Source organism: Macrobrachium nipponense, chromosome 21, assembly GCF_015104395.2.
Source record: "Macrobrachium nipponense isolate FS-2020 chromosome 21, ASM1510439v2, whole genome shotgun sequence".
NCBI classification, from domain to species: domain Eukaryota; kingdom Metazoa; phylum Arthropoda; class Malacostraca; order Decapoda; family Palaemonidae; genus Macrobrachium; species Macrobrachium nipponense.
The window spans coordinates 36,984,454-36,996,150 of record NC_087212.1 but is presented as its reverse complement, the minus strand read 5'-3'; the positions used below and the strand labels follow the sequence as shown (position 1 = coordinate 36,996,150).

Genomic DNA, 11,697 nt, shown 5'->3' with positions numbered 1-11,697 from the left:
TTTTTTTTTTTTTTGCTTGAATAGTTTTATTCTTTTCAAATATACCAAAGTCTGTACGTGTATTTTTTTTTTTTTTCTCAATCACCTTGTGACTGAAGGATCTTGGTGTCGTTTACTCGAAGCCAGCTAGCTTTCCAATATTTTTTTATGCTTGTTGAGCTACTTTATATTCTTCGTTGCTGGTAGGTTCAGCTACAACAGATACATACATTTTTGTATGTGTGTATTTACGTTACTCAAAGAGGTTCCTGAAATGAAAGTTTCTATGGAATTTCAATGTTTTTGTTGTTGAGATTAAGCTGCTTTACACTTATCCCCAAGCATTCCGTAAGAATTCCAGTTCGGTAGCTTTGCGTCTATCCAGTTTAATGTAACGTTACCGGGAAAGTAAATTATATATGCAATAATGCATGTAAGGTAAATCAACAAGCAAATATAATTAACTTTCTTTGCCCAAACTCCAATTAAACACTGTTAATTCTACATTTAATATCTTAGTAAGCAATAAGAGAAACATAACCCATTTTCTTTCTCTTTTGGGCAAAAATAACGTCAAATAAGTTATCACTATTTGCTCTGTGTAGACAGAAGGCGAGATAAAAGTTCGAAAGGGTCAACAGTGACTTTACCTTACAATGAAATGCAACTATATGCATAACATACGATAGACGTACAATAAAATCGTTCGTTTTAACAATTTTAATTTTTATAGCTTATAAGTCGTAATGGCATACCGCAAAATGCTACAAAATAAGCTAAGAAACAGTCACAATTTCATTAAGAAAAAGGTTCATAATGATCGAACATTGTTATGTTGTTGACGTCGGAAGATAGGCGATGGCAGCTAGCAGCTGATACATGACGTGAATAAGGAGTTTATTTATTCAAAATTACAGGTAATTATGGCTTTAAACCTCTTTGTTTCAGTGCATACAGATCATGATGATAATTATGCAGAAAACCGGTGGATCACGCCTAAAAGAAATAACTCAGTGAGGAAAGCCACTGTGACTGAACATTGGTAAAAGCCTAGGTGGACCAATATTTTTCATACATTTCCTTCATTCTTCATCACTTGATATTTTGAAAATTAATATAAATATGTATGAAGAGTGAGCCTTGTCATAGCCTACACCCATGGTTGCTTTACTTGAACAGCCTTAATCCTACTTGGTGTCCGTAACTGCTTGGATAGCTAGCCTAGCCTAGTACCTAGCCTTTAGGTAGCTAGGTACTAGGTATAGGGTAAAACACCGCGTTGACTGGCAAACTCACCGACTATCACGGCTGGCCACCCTCCGAAAAAGTACTTTTAACGTGTCCTGACACCGGAGATGGTCATCAGTCACGAGTTGTTGGTGAGAGAAGGAGCTAAAGACCTCTACTTTCCTTTCAAAGTAAGTATTTTCTTCAAAGTTAGAAATGAAGGCCGTATTTTAAGATTTAAACACGGTAATGAAAAGGGTGCCCAACACAGGCCCGCAACACCAAAACGCTTTCGAAATTTTTACTTACGATCAAAAAACTTTAGAAGATTGACGCCTTCTCGATGTTTGGGGAGTCGCTTATGTCATCAAACTTCCCATTTCCTGTGCTAAATCTGCACACCACTTGTACCCATAGACGCTGGGGCACTTTCATTGCAACAATCGTAAAACAGTCCCTTGCCACGACTTTTTTAAGGAAACTACGGTTTTGGTAGAAGACGACGACGAAGCGTGCACTAGATAATTATTTAAGTAAATAGTAAAACATTAATATTTTACATATTTATGATGATTAATTTGAATATATTCGTTATTGAAAAAGTAACTTGATTCCTGACTCAAATTTAAGTAATTATTTTTCGGAATTAGAACGTTTTTTTAAGTCCTGTATTATGACCTCACCACTTCTTGACTTTCGTACCAATTGTAAATGAATTGCTATACTCAACTTTCTTGCAGAACAGTTTACCAGTTACTCATGTAGATTATTATCAGCTATTCATGTAATTGTTATAATCGTAATGTGCATATATATCTTTATTATTTACTTTTTGGATATATGAAGATATTTTACAGCCGGATTACCACCGTAGTGTGACGCAATCGCTTTGCTTTCGCTCCCTGGGCCTCTTGTCTGTTTTCGCACCATAAGAAATTAATGGGGCCGAATTTGCAATGACCAGAAAGTCGTTAAAAGAGGAAAGTTAGCGTTGATGAGCATATGTTTTGATTGAGAAGGTTACAAATTTATACAATAGCTTGTAAAAATACTTGATTACAAAAAACTTGATTGACAACTAAGCAGCATACCTATTATGGGTTTCAGAGACAGTGCAAGCACATTTTTTAGCAATATTTCTGTAACGAACACTCTTATCAGAACGAGATTTTGCTATAGTGTATTACACCCAGTGCCGTAATTTATAAGGGTATCGTGAATCACTAATCGTAAAGAATAACAACACTTGTCCTTGTACCAAGAGACAAAAACTTCATTATCCAGAAATGGATACGAACACAGCAGTAAAAAGCTCCACCTACCCTCTCCCCCCACCTCCACCGCCACCCCTGTCCTTCTTCCTTCCTTCTCCTTCCCTTCTCTCTGTTGCCAATTGGTATGTGTTGACCCTCCAAACTGGGTATAAGACTTACACAGAACGTGGAAATTGGTGAAATCAGCCTATGTATTGGAAGTAAATATACATAAATATTAAAGCAATTTTATCATTATTGCATTACTATGACAACTAGAATTCATGGAAACCGTTTATAATAATGCATCGGTGTATGTGTGAAGCTCCACTAATGTGGCAACGATGATTTTGCCATTCTTAGCATGCAAACATTAAAGGTTACATTTATTTCAGGCATACAGTTATTTAAAAAAAAATCAAAATACTAATACTATAGACTTAAATCAATGAAAAGTGCTAGCAAAAAAAAAAATTATAATCCACTAATCCGTTGTCTGCTCCGCGATGGTTTTCAGTAGCCAGATGTACGACAAGGTTAGAAACATTGGATTGTATATACTTTAGAAATATCTGTAATTTTGGGGGGGTAATTTGGTTGCAAAAAAGGGATAATAGACATGAATTGAATAAACATTTTGAAGTAACAAAGTAAAGTTGAACTAAATAATGAGTAAAGTAAACAATTAAGGGAATAAAGCTTTGCACCTCATAAACAGTGTCGTCGTCTGCTGCTCGTAACTGTGTTTGTGAAGTGAGCGCTTAGGAACCAGGAACAGCAACATGGTTCAAGTGCAATTTAAAACCAATAATGTGTATAATTACAATCAAATAAGCACTGTGGAGTTTCAGTTGTTATGGCAGTAAGGATAAAACCACTGTTTCATACATTCAACTTACCTGTCAGATATATACATAGCTATAGACTCCGTCGTTCCGACAGAATTTCAAATTTCGCGGCAACTCGCTACAGGTAGGTCAGGTGATCTACCGCCTCTCTGGGTGGCAGGACTAGGAACTATTCCCGTTTTCTAATCAGATTCTCTCTGTCGCCGGCTGTATCAACATTGTTGTTACTTCCTCCTGACTAGAATTCGTTTTTCGCAAAGCTTTTGATCATCTCTCGCTGATATTTGGTGACGTACTTGGATCGTTGTTTGGCATTCGCTATCGTGGACTGTTTTTTGGACTTGGTTTTTGGAATTTGTGAATATGTCTGATTCTAGTGTTAGTTTCAGAGTGTGTGTGAATGAGGGCTGTAAGGTGAGGATTCCGAAAGCTTCGGTAGATCCTCACACTAGTTGTAGGGGGTGTAGAATGGTTTGAATGTTCGATTGAGAATACGTGTAATGAGTGTGAGAAACTGAGTGCACAAGAGTGGAAGAATCTAACTTCTTACTTGAAGAAGTTAGAGAAAGATAGAGAGAGGAAGGCGGCTTATAAAACCCGCAGAATGTCTGCCTCTCATGATTTACTATCTAGCTCTGTAGCTTCTTCCTATGATGATCATGACCATTCCTGTTTCAGCCCGTTTCAACAAAACTTGCTAATCCCTTCTAGTTCTGCTTCGGAAATAGCAGAACTTAGAGCTTCCCTTCAGAAAATGCAGGAAAAAGTCGCAGCATTGGAAGGTAAGGAAAGTGAATGTGGTAGTGATATTAGTGTCCCCAGTGTAGTGGAGGGGGCGTCTGGTCGTCTCTGCGACGCTCCCAGGCCTAAGACCTCTTCCAAGCTCCCTGGCCCGGAGGAGAAGGAAAGTCGAAAGCCCGTACGGGGGTTGTGGAGAATCCCCAACGATCAGGCGTCCCTTCGGCAGAATCGATCGTATCGACTGCCAAGGACCGCTATAGGAAAAGCGTCCTTCGAGAGTGCTTTTTCGTCGTCTAGTTCGCCTTCTCCGAGAAGAGGATGGAAGGAGTCGAATCTTTCCCGTCCGTTGAAGAGGAGTATGAAAGAGCATGAGCTCAATTCGAGTCCCGAACGCTTCTCAGAAGGAGGAGCGCCTTCGGTAATAAAGAAGGCGAGAATACATTCAGACTCTGAGTCTGGAAGGGATCCTAGAGCGCCTTCCAGATCTCCCTCTCCTAATTCGGAAGACTCCTCAACCAAGAAAATTTTGAAGAATATGCAAGAGCAATTAGCCTTGTTAGTAGGAACTCGTTATAAGGAGCCTACTCGTAAGAAGGATGATAGGCTTCCTATTAAAAAGATCTAAATACCTATCTCCTGCCAGGCGCGACGCATCCTTCAGGGGAGTTGTCGCACAGGCGGCCATCTCTGGCGGTGCGCTAGACAGGAGAGAGGTAAGAAAGGAAGCTACTCCTGTCAAGAGTAGGGCGCCAACCAGAAGCCAGGCTGCCGAGTAGGCGCAACGAGCCAGTACAACATTCAAGATCTTCAATCAAGCGCCAAGAGTTAGCTGAAGAGGAAGATCCTGTTAGGAGTAGAGCACTTGTGAGACGGAAAGCGCCTACCGGAATCAATACTCCTACTAAACATCAGACGCATGCTAAGGATCAGGAGTATTCGGAACGACGTGCTCCTACCAGAACACCAGGAGTCGTCGGGCATAGATACTCCTCCTAGGCGCCAGGAGTATTCTGAAACTAAATACTCCTCCCAGGCGCCAGGAGTATCCGAACCTTATACTCCTCACAGGCGCCAGGAGTACTCCTGCACTTATACTCCTCCCAGGCGCCAGGAGTATTCCGAAGCTTATACTCCTCCCCGGCGCCAGGAGTATTCGGAACTTAATACTCCTACCACACGCCAGGAGTATTCTTCAACAAAATGCGCCTACTAAAAGCCAGGAGGTATTCCGAGAGGGCGCTCCTGCGCCCTGCCAAGCGCCAGGAGTTAATTCCAAGCGCGTTACTTGCTCCCAGGCGCCAGGAAGTATTCCGAAGCTTATAGCTCCCTCCCAGGCGCCAGGATTTTTATTCGGAACTTAATACTCCTACCACGGCGCCAGGAGTATTCTGAACAAAATGCGCCTACTAAAAGCCAGGAGTATTCGAGGCGCTATGCGCCTGCCAGGCGCCAGGAGTATTCGGAACTTAATACTCCTACCACGCGCCAGGAGTATTCTGAACAAAATGCGCCTACTGAAAGCCAGGAGTATTCGAGGCGCTCTGCGCTGCGGCGCCAGGATGCCGCCTGCCAAAAAGGCGCCAGGAGTTATTCCAAGCACGTTACTCCTCCCAGGCGAGATACTCCTGCTGTACACCAGGCGCATTCATCGTATGAAGAGCCTGACACTCCGTAAGAGAGTAAGAGAAGAGTCAGTAGAAAGGAGAGAGCCTTCTCCTTCCGAGCCTATCAACCCAGAAGATGCCTCGAGGACGAAATGAAGGGAAGGATCTTCTAATTATAAAGTTCTTTCGTCCCTTCTGTTGGAGGAATATGGAGACTCTTTGACGCCAGCTGCTCCCCCTTCTCCACGCTCGCAGTTTTCGAGCACGAAAACACTCAAGTCTTCCTCTTTCCTTAAAATGAAGCCTGCTATTTCTATGAGGAAGCTCTACAATCTCTTGACTCCTGGTTCAAGAAGAAGAAGGATTAGGAAGGACGGTCTTTTGTATGCCTCCCGCTAAACTTACAGGGAGGAGAGGAAATTGGTACGAAACGGGAGAGGATATGGGATTATCTCTGTCCGTTTCAGCTGAATCAGACTTCTCGAGTTTGGTGGATTCGTCGAGAAGGCACGCCTTGAATGCAGCGAAGGTTACATGGGGGCTTTCGGAAACGGACCACCTCATCAAGGGACTTTTTCACACTTTAGAAGTTTTTAACTTCTTAGATTGGTCCCTTGGGGTTCTGGCCAAGAAATCTCAAGAAAAGGAACAACTCGACCCAGAAACCCTAAATTGCATCCTCGCCTGCATTGATAAGGCTGTTCAGGATGAATCGGCTGAGGTATGCTCCCTATATGGTGCAGGAGTTTTAAAGAAAAGGCGGTGCACAGTGCTTTCCTCACGAAGGCCGTCTCTCATTCGCAGAGAGACCGCCTTATTGTTTGCGCCTATCTCTGAACACCTTTTTCCCTCGCAGTTTGGTGAAGGATGACATCGCGCATTCCTCTGACGGAAAAGGCACCCAGGATCTCCTTAGACAATCCTCAAGGAAGAATAGGCCTGTGGCTAGTGAGGAAAGAAAGTGGCTCGCCCAGCTCAGAAACAGCCCTTTCGAGGAGGTCTTCCAACTAGACCGATCGCCAGAAGGAAGTCAACCGATAAAGAGGGGCAGGTCTTCCTTCCGTCCCTTTAAGAAAGGGAATGAGAATTCTGTCCTCCGCCAGACACCCGTAGGAGCCAGGCTACATTATTTTGCGAAAGCCTGGGAAGACATAGGAGCCAACACTTGGACGATGTCGATTATCAGAAGGGGGTATCGCATCCCAATTCAAGATATTTCGCCCTTGACAACATCTCCCGAGGGAATTGTCCGCCAGATACAGGGACCCATCTGAGGGATACTCTTCGTCAAATGGTGGAACAGATGTGGGACAAAGAGCAATAGAGCTGTGCTGGATTGCAACTCCCCGGGGTTTTACAATCGCTTGTTTTCTTGTAAACAAAAGCCTCGGGGTGGGGATTGGAGACCGGTACTGGACGTAAGTGCGCTGAACAAATTTTGTCGAACAACAGAAGTTCAGCATGGAAACGTCTGCCTCAGTCCTTGCAGCACTACGACAAGGGGATTGGATGGTGTCCCTAGACCTTCAGTACGCATACTTCCACATCCCGATCCACCATTCGTCGAGAAGTACCTTCGATTTATGTTCGAAGGAAGAAATTATCATTCAGGGCCCTGTGTTTTCGGCCTGTCCACGGCTCCTCAAGTCTTCAGACGTGATGAAAAATGTAGCAAGGCACTTACATTTGAAAGGGATAAATGTCTCCCTGTACCTGGACGACTGGCTCATCAGAGCCAGGTCCTCAAAAGCATGTTTGGAGGAACCTGTTAATAACACTGGAATTGACAAAGTCTTTGGGATTGATCGTGAACCTCGAGAAGTCGCAGATGATCCCCAGCCAGAACGTGGTTTATCTGGGGATTCAGATGGATTCTCGGGGTTTTCGAGTTTTTCCATCTCAAGAGAGATTAAAGAAAGGCTGTGCCACAGTATCGAACTTTCTAGGGAAAGAGCGCACTTCAGCGAGGGAATGGCTGAGCCTTATGGGAACCCTTTTCCTCGCTCGAACAGTTCTTTCTCCTAGGAAGATTACATCTTCGACCGCTTCAGTTCTTCCTAAGAAAAGAAGTTGGAGTTGGAAGACAGGTCAGCTCTCGGACACGTTTCCAATATCGGAAGAAATAAAACCATCATTTGAAGTGGTGGTTGGTTCCATTAAAGGAAAACAAAGGAGTGTCCCTGCAAGTACGGAACCCAAGCCTGACATTGTTTTCAGACGCCTCGGAGGCGGGCTGGGGTGCAACCCATTGGGACCCAGAGAAGTGTCAGGCACCTGGGTCGGCAGAACAGGTGTCATGGCACATAAATTGCAAAGAGCTCTTAGCAATTCACCTGGCGCTAAAGAGCTTCGAACACTAGTCAGAGCAAAGTCGTGCAGATAAATTCAGACAATACGACAGCTCTGGCTTATGTCAAGAAGCAAGGAGGGACGCACTCTTTTGCTCTGTACGAGCTGGCACGGGATCTACTGATTTGGGCGAACCAAAGGAAGGTAATTCTTCTAACAAGGTTGTTCAAGGGGAGAGGAATGTGAGAGCGGACAGATTGAGCAGGAGATTCCAGGTCCTTCCCACAGAATGGACACTCCACTCAGATCTGTCAGAGCCTTTGGCTCCTTTGGGGGAAGCCTCAAATAGATCTTTTCGCACATTCCTCTCCAAAAGGATAGATACATTTTGTGCCCTGGTGGAGGATCCCCGGGCTTATGCAACAGACGCCTTTCTCCTGGACTGGTCAGGAATAGACGTTTACGCTTTTCCCCCCGTTCAAGATACTGGGGGAATGTAGTCAGAAATTCGTGGCATCCGAAGGAACAAGATGACTCTGATCACGCTCCGTATTGGCCAGCTCAAATTTGGTTCACAGAGGTGATGGAAATGGACAGTGGACTTCCCCAGATCTCTTCCAAACAGAATAGATCTGCTCAAACAACCCCACTTCGAGAGTACCATCAAAACAAAATCTACCCGCTCTTGCTCTGACTGCCTTTCGACTATCGAAAGACTTGTCAGAGCGAGAGGGTTTTCTCGCCAGGCAGCAAACGCAATTGCTAGAGCCCGCAGATCATCTACTAGGCGAGTGTACCAATCGAAGTGGGAAGTTTTCAGAACTGTGTAGGTCGAAGAAGCTGTCCTCTTCCAGTACCTCTGTGACCGAAATTGCAGATTTCCTCTGTTTCTTAGACAAAAGTCGCATCTCTCGGTACCAACTATTAAGGGGTACAGGAGTATGCTCTCAGCAGTCTTTAGAAACAGAGGATTAGATCTAACGAATGATAAGGATTTGCACGAGGGGGGGGGGGGGGGGGGGGGGGGGGAAAAAAACATCATTCGTTCATTCGAAACATCTAAATCACTTGAAACTAAGGTTCCAAGCTGGAACTTAGATGTGGTTCTTAAATTTCTTTCATCAGATGAATTCGAACCACTTCACACTGCTTCGTTCCGTAATATCACTAGAAAGTGTTTGTTTCTGATGTCCCTTGCAACGGCAAAAGAATCAGTTAGGTTGCACGCCCTTGAATCAAGAGTTTGGCTTCAAAGGAAAGAACTCCGCAATTTGTTCATTTCAGTCACTTTTTTGGCTGGCCAAAATGAAAACCCTTCGAATCCCTGGCCCAGGAGCTTCGAAGTGAAAGGACTTTCTAGTTTGGTGGGCAGAGAGGCAGAAAGATCCCTTTGCCCAGTTAGAGCTCTAAAATTTTATCTGGACAAGAAGAAGCAGTTGGGTTCGCAGAAAGGTCTTTGGTGCTCAGTGAAAGACCCAAGAGAGCAATGTCCAAGAACGCATTAGCCTTCTTTGTTAGAAGTGTTATCACAGAAGCTCATAAGAAGTGTCCAGATGATTCTTTAATCTTCTAAGAGTGGGAGCCCACGAAGTTAGAGCAATCGCAACCTCGGTGGCGTTCCAAAAGAAAATAGTCACTAAAGAACATTTTGGACACAACTTATTGGAGATGCAACTCGTGTGTTTGCATCACATTATTTAAAAGACGTGCGAGTTACGTATGATAACCTGTTTTTCGTTAGGTCCGTTTGTGTCAGCACAGACGGTTCTGGGTAAAGGAGAAAGCACCAATTCCTTAAATTATTGTACGTAACCCTCTTGTCGGATGTGTTCTCGGGTTTTCGGTGTATGGGAGGTCAGTAGTCGCACAGGCGGCCTTCACTTCTCTTCATTTTGTAAATCGAGTAGTGACATCTGACTATTAGAGGGGTACAAAAATTTTGTTATTTTTGTATGTATGAGTTTCGAGTTTGTGGTTGTTTTGCAAAGAGTTTTGGGATAACTCTAGGCATCTTAGAACTAACACGGGTTAGGATCGGGTGATCGGGATTGGTTGTGTGCTCCTTAAATTAGTGGCCGTGTTTGTCATATAAGCGGATGTGCTTCCCATTGACAAAACGCCAGTTAGGATTCTGGTCGAGTAAGTGGAAGAGACCCCATCGACAGATCCACAAGAACTCTTGGCCACAGATCACTATCTCGCTAAGGCTCTTGAGATGAAGCAGACTCCTGGGCAGTAGCCACGAAGTCTTCCATCTAAAAAGGTAGGAAACTAAGGTTTATTAATACCTACAACATATTTTGTTGTTTACCTTCTAGTCAGTTGGTTAGCTGTCTCTTGCCCTCCACCAAAGGGTGTCAATCAGCTATGTATATATCTGACAGGTAAGTTGAATGTATGAAAATGACATTGTTATGATACAATAAAGTTTCATACATACTTACCTGGCAGATATATACATTGAAGACCCACCCAGCCTCCCCGCAGGAGACAGGTGGAAGAGAGAATCTGATTAGAAAACGGAATAGTTCCTAGTCCTGCCACCCAGAGCAGGGCGGTAGATCACCTGACCTACCTGTAGCGAGTGCCGCGAAATTTGAAATTCTGTCGGGAACGACGGAGTCTATAGCTATGTATATATCTGCCAGGTAAGTATGTATGAAACTTTATTGTATCATAACAATGTCATATTACTAGGTTAAAATGAATTCAGTTCAAACCATGACCCCAGGAATTACAAGTTTCATACTTTCACTAATATAGGCAACAAAATGTTGTTTTATTGTGCTGATTACAACTGCAATCTTGAGTAAGATCAATAAACGTTACATATATATGCTAACGTTGGTGGATTGTCTGTGGTTAGAAGGGCCAGTCACGCGACTGCCGCCATACTGGATTTCAAAACTGCCTTGAAAACATATTTTACAAAGAGCTCACATGCTTATTTTAGTTCATATGGGGCTTTCATATATCACATTATTGTTGACGAAACTTCAATCTTTGAATGGTATGCTTAAAGATGTAATTGTATTCTTGTTTCACCAATTAAATATCGAGTGAATAAGGCCGAGCCACGCGATGGCGATGGATCGTCTGCGATTGTTTACCCTATTTGTTGGGTCATAGGTAACTACTGAAGCACAAAATGGAAAAGTATGTGGTAGTAGCTAATAGGGCTGTCCACACTAGGAAACATTGTTTACAGACAGTTTCCCAAAAGCTTTTACTTTACCTTAATTCTAGTCACTACAAAAGTATATAAATTTCATGTCAGAAGACAATGTCTTGAAAATATATAAACTACAATAGAGTGTGCATGCTTCAGTGTCCTGCACCAGTCATGGACCACCTGATACCCACATCTTTCCACAAAAGTGGACCCAGGGATAAATCATTTCAAACTCAAAAGTGTCTTAACACTCTCAGAGTTAAATCTCCCAAGTGACTTTTACATCATGTTTTGATGGTTCATCAGCATTTTTTCACATTTTGTACACAAAATAACTCCAGTTACTCCTTACCCATTTTTTTCAGGTTATCATACAATATGCCTAATGGAATATGTTCTGCCACTTTCTTACATTTATATTGGCTTTTATTTAATGCTTAAAATTATAATTGAAAATTAACATGACAAACAAATAACTTTTTTGGATAATCTAAGTAATTATAGGGTTTATATATTGCTGAATAATGAAAACTATATTGTTTAAATGTTAAACATTGTTCAGTTGTAATTTGAAACTTAACATG

At 42.8% G+C, this 11,697-nt stretch overlaps 1 protein-coding gene across 4 annotated transcripts in view; it reads left to right on the top strand.

Annotated features, from left to right (window-relative positions):
- Nucleotides 1-740: 740 nt before the first annotated feature.
- LOC135197937 (golgin subfamily A member 1-like) overlaps nt 741-11,697 on the top strand; it is a 133,247-nt gene continuing 122,290 nt past the window's right edge. For all 4 annotated transcript variants that reach the window (XM_064225217.1, XM_064225216.1, XM_064225215.1 and 1 more), the window contains exon 1: nt 741-896. The gene's annotated coding sequence lies outside the window, so the exon portion shown is untranslated. The remainder of the gene's footprint in view (nt 897-11,697) is intronic.